The sequence below is a fragment of the Amphiprion ocellaris genome, chromosome 20 (assembly GCF_022539595.1).
Source record: "Amphiprion ocellaris isolate individual 3 ecotype Okinawa chromosome 20, ASM2253959v1, whole genome shotgun sequence".
In the NCBI taxonomy this organism is placed as follows: Eukaryota; Metazoa; Chordata; class Actinopteri; family Pomacentridae; genus Amphiprion; species Amphiprion ocellaris.
In genome coordinates, this window is record NC_072785.1 from 32,186,801 (window position 1) to 32,193,165 (window position 6,365).

Genomic DNA, 6,365 nt, shown 5'->3' on the forward strand with positions numbered 1-6,365 from the left:
GGTTGAAACATAAAGACTAGAAGGTAGACGATGGGACTGGAACTCTAAATGTTCATTATCCAGGATTATCCAGATGTTTCTACATATTTTAGGGTTCTAAGGTTTCAGAAGCAGGTCTGATATTCATTAAAAGTTCTCTATATACAAAGTTTGTGGTCAATAAAACCCAGATTCCATCACAGCAGGAAATGAACCTTAATTCTGGTCTTTTTGGGTGAAAGTCTGATTCCTGATTTATGAGTCTTTAAAACTGGCAGATATTCTCACCACGCCACAACTGTCAAATTACATAAACCGCAGTTCAGAATGGAGTTTATTTGTAGAGGAACATCATGTTGTAGAGACTGGGTTAATGTCAGGGTTGAAGGTGTTGGATCTAATGTTGCCGTGGAAACATAAAGACTAGAAGGTAGAAGATGGGACTGGGACTGTAAATGTTCATTATCCAGGACTATCCAGATCTTATAAACGTTTTAAGGGTTCTCAGGTTTCAGAAGCCAGTCTGATCTTCAATAAAAGTTCTCTATAAATATAGTTTGCCGTTGATTAAACCCAGATTCCGCCACATCTCTGGTTGTCAGCTCGAACAGATTAAACGTTTCTGCACAACTTTGAATCTCACGATGTCTGCTTCTTTTCACCTTTTGTCTTCTGAGCACGCTCCATGACACCTCGATGTCATCAGCGACCCTCCAATCACCCCCCCCAACCCCCCCACCCTCTTCTCTTGTTGCTAGGTGACGGAGCCCTTGTATAATTCATTTACCCGCCGCATGCAAATATGTGGACAATTAACCACTTCTGTTTGCATAATAGATTTGTGGGGGCGGCGGGGGAGTATTTAACTCCGGGTTCATCTCGTCGCCATGCACAAAAGCCGAGAGACGAGTGAGAGAGGTGACGACAGAACAGAAAGGAAGGGAGAGAGAGAGAGGGAGCTCCAACCAAATCGTTTCCATTCCCTCTCATCGCAATAACAGCAGCCTCAATATAGTCATTCTTTGAGTCATAGAGGAGGGTTGCAAATTACCGCAACACACACACACACACACACACACACACACACACACGCATGCACGTGCACGCCATGCAGAAGCGCTATAATTACTACCCTGCGCGGCGCTCAGCCTCCGCTCAGCAGCCATTGATGTGCAGATGAAGATGGCCGCGGCGTGTTTTTGCGCTGAAAGAAAACCATGTTTTGGTTGGGCTCTGTCAACCGAACAGCTGGATTGCCATTTTTCACTCAAATTAGATTTCGGCTGAAGCACCGGCGCTGGGGGAAATTAAAGCACACAACAAGAAGCAGAAGGATAGAGCAGCCACTCCGCGGCTTTCTGGCTTTTCATGTATCCCTAATTTGTTACAAAGAGGGTTCAGAGCAGGGCACAGCGGCAGCTCATCCTTCCATCTATTCATGCACTCATCTATTCATCCATCCATCTATTCATTCATCAGCCATCCATCCATCTATTCATCCATCTGTTCATCCATCCATTCATCCATCTATTCATCCTTCCATCTATTCATCCATTCATCGATTCATTCATTAATCCATCTATTCATCCATCCATCCATCCATCTATTCATCCATCCATCTATTCATCTGTCCATCTATTCATTCATCTATTCATCCATCCATCCATCCATCCATCCATATGTCTATTCATCCATCCATTCATCCATCCATCCATCCATCTATTCATTCATCTGTTCATCGATCCATCTATTCATCCATCATCCATCCATCCATCCATCCATCCATCCATCCATCCATTCTTCAATCTATTCACCCATTCATCTATCCATCTATTCATCCATCCATCCATTTCTTCATCTATTCATCCATCCATCTATTCATCCATCATCCATCCATCTATTCATCCTTCCATCTATTCATCCATTCATGGATTCATTCATTAATCCATCTATTCATCCATCCATCCATCCATCCATCCATCCATTTGTCCATCCATCCATCCATCCATCTATTCATCCATCATCTATTCATCCATCCATTCATCCATCTATTCATCCATCCATCCATCCATCATCTATTCATCTATTCATCCATCCATCCATCCATCTATTCATACATCATCCATCCATCCATTCATCCTTCCATCTATTCATCCATTCATCTATTCATTCATTTATCCATCCATCCATTTCTTCATCTATTCATCCATCCATCTATTCATCCATCATCCATCCATTTATTCATTCATCCATCCATCTATTCATCCATTCATCGATTCATTCATTAATCCATCCATCCATCCATCCATCCATTCATTTGTCCATCCATCCATCCATCCATCCATCTATTCATCCATCATCTATTCATCCATCCATTCATCCATCTATTCATCCATCATCTATTCATCCATCCATTCATCCATCTATTCATCCATCCATCCATCCATCCATCCATCCATCCATCCATCCATCTATTCATCAATCCACCCATCTATTCATCCATCCATCCATCCATCCATCTATTCATCCATCATCTATTCATCCATCATCTATTCATCCATCATCTATTCATCCATCCATCCATCCATCCATCCATCATCTATTCATCTATTCATCATCCATCTATTCATACATCATCCATCCATCCATTCATCCTTCCATCTATTCATCCATTCATCTATTCATTCATTTATCCATTTATTCATCATCCATCCATCCATGTCTATTCATCCATCCATCAATCCATCCATCTATTCATTCATCTATTCATCCATCCATCCATTCATCCTTCCATCTATTCATCCATTCATCTATTCATTCATTTATCCATTTATTCATCATCCATCCATCCATGTCTATTCATCCATCCATCAATCCATCCATCTATTCATTCATCTATTCATCCATCCATCCATCTATTCATGCTTCCATCCATTCATCCATGTATTCATCCTTCCATCTATTCATACATCATCCATCCATCCATCCATCCATCCATCCTTCCATTTATTCATCCATTCATCTATTCATTCATTTATCCATCCATCTATTCATCATCCATCCATCTCTCCATTCATTAAACCATTCATCTATTCATCCATCCATCCATCCATCCATCTATTCAATGTTTTTTGGTGCCCGTAAATGAGGACATCAGTCACAGTTAATGTCTACTGTTGCACAAGGAGAGAGTGAAGTAGCTTCAATCCTTGGTATGTCATGATGTACATGTTGAAGAACTGACAATAAACTGGGTTAATGTCCGGGTTGAAACATAAAGACTAGAAGGTAGACGATGGGACTGGAACTCTAAATGTTCATTATCCAGGATTATCCAGATGTTTCTACATATTTTAGGGTTCTAAGGTTTCAGAAGCAGGTCTGATATTCATTAAAAGTTCTCTATATACAAAGTTTGTGGTCAATAAAACCCAGATTCCATCACAGCAGGAAATGAACCTTAATTCTGGTCTTTTTGGGTGAAAGTCTGATTCCTGATTTATGAGTCTTTAAAACTGGCAGATATTCTCACCACGCCACAACTGTCAAATTACATAAACCGCAGTTCAGAATGGAGTTTATTTGTAGAGGAACATCATGTTGTAGAGACTGGGTTAATGTCAGGGTTGAAGGTGTTGGATCTAATGTTGCCGTGGAAACATAAAGACTAGAAGGTAGAAGATGGGACTGGGACTGTAAATGTTCATTATCCAGGACTATCCAGATCTTATAAACGTTTTTAGGGTTCTCAGGTTTCAGAAGCCAGTCTGATCTTCAATAAAAGTTCTCTATAAATATAGTTTGCCGTTGATTAAACCCAGATTCCGCCACATCTCTGGTTGTCAGCTCGAACAGATTAAACGTTTCTGCACAACTTTGAATCTCACGATGTCTGCTTCTTTTCACCTTTTGTCTTCTGAGCACGCTCCATGACACCTCGATGTCATCAGCGACCCTCCAATCACCCCCCCCAACCCCCCCACCCTCTTCTCTTGTTGCTAGGTGACGGAGCCCTTGTATAATTCATTTACCCGCCGCATGCAAATATGTGGACAATTAACCACTTCTGTTTGCATAATAGATTTGTGGGGGCGGCGGGGGAGTATTTAACTCCGGGTTCATCTCGTCGCCATGCACAAAAGCCGAGAGACGAGTGAGAGAGGTGACGACAGAACAGAAAGGAAGGGAGAGAGAGAGAGGGAGCTCCAACCAAATCGTTTCCATTCCCTCTCATCGCAATAACAGCAGCCTCAATATAGTCATTCTTTGAGTCATAGAGGAGGGTTGCAAATTACCGCAACACACACACACACACACACACACACACACACACACGCATGCACGTGCACGCCATGCAGAAGCGCTATAATTACTACCCTGCGCGGCGCTCAGCCTCCGCTCAGCAGCCATTGATGTGCAGATGAAGATGGCCGCGGCGTGTTTTTGCGCTGAAAGAAAACCATGTTTTGGTTGGGCTCTGTCAACCGAACAGCTGGATTGCCATTTTTCACTCAAATTAGATTTCGGCTGAAGCACCGGCGCTGGGGGAAATTAAAGCACACAACAAGAAGCAGAAGGATAGAGCAGCCACTCCGCGGCTTTCTGGCTTTTCATGTATCCCTAATTTGTTACAAAGAGGGTTCAGAGCAGGGCACAGCGGCAGCTCATCCTTCCATCTATTCATGCACTCATCTATTCATCCATCCATCTATTCATTCATCAGCCATCCATCCATCTATTCATCCATCTGTTCATCCATCCATTCATCCATCTATTCATCCTTCCATCTATTCATCCATTCATCGATTCATTCATTAATCCATCTATTCATCCATCCATCCATCCATCTATTCATCCATCCATCTATTCATCTGTCCATCTATTCATTCATCTATTCATCCATCCATCCATCCATCCATCCATATGTCTATTCATCCATCCATTCATCCATCCATCCATCCATCTATTCATTCATCTGTTCATCGATCCATCTATTCATCCATCATCCATCCATCCATCCATCCATCCATCCATCCATCCATCCATTCTTCAATCTATTCACCCATTCATCTATCCATCTATTCATCCATCCATCCATTTCTTCATCTATTCATCCATCCATCTATTCATCCATCATCCATCCATCTATTCATCCTTCCATCTATTCATCCATTCATGGATTCATTCATTAATCCATCTATTCATCCATCCATCCATCCATCCATCCATCCATCCATTTGTCCATCCATCCATCCATCCATCCATCTATTCATCCATCATCTATTCATCCATCCATTCATCCATCTATTCATCCATCCATCCATCTATCATCTATTCATCTATTCATCCATCCATCCATCCATCTATTCATACATCATCCATCCATCCATTCATCCTTCCATCTATTCATCCATTCATCTATTCATTCATTTATCCATCCATCCATTTCTTCATCTATTCATCCATCCATCTATTCATCCATCATCCATCCATTTATTCATTCATCCATCCATCTATTCATCCATTCATCGATTCATTCATTAATCCATCCATCCATCCATCCATCCATTCATTTGTCCATCCATCCATCCATCCATCCATCTATTCATCCATCATCTATTCATCCATCCATTCATCCATCTATTCATCCATCATCTATTCATCCATCCATTCATCCATCTATTCATCCATCCATCCATCCATCCATCCATCCATCCATCCATCAATCCACCCATCTATTCATCCATCCATCCATCCATCCATCCATCTATTCATCCATCATCTATTCATCCATCATCTATTCATCCATCCATCCATCCATCCATCCATCATCTATTCATCTATTCATCATCCATCTATTCATACATCATCCATCCATCCATTCATCCTTCCATCTATTCATCCATTCATCTATTCATTCATTTATCCATTTATTCATCATCCATCCATCCATGTCTATTCATCCATCCATCAATCCATCCATCTATTCATTCATCTATTCATCCATCCATCCATCTATTCATGCTTCCATCCATTCATCCTTCCATCTATTCATCCATTCATCTGTTCATTCATTTATCCATTTATTCATCATCCATCCATCCATGTCTATTCATCCATCCATCAATCCATCCATCTATTCATTCATCTATTCATCCATCCATCCATTCATCCTTCCATCTATTCATCCATTCATCTATTCATTCATTTATCCATTTATTCATCATCCATCCATCCATGTCTATTCATCCATCCATCAATCCATCCATCTATTCATTCATCTATTCATCCATCCATCCATCTATTCATGCTTCCATCCATTCATCCATTCATCCATGTATTCATCCTTCCATCTATTCATACATCATCCATCCATCCATCCATCC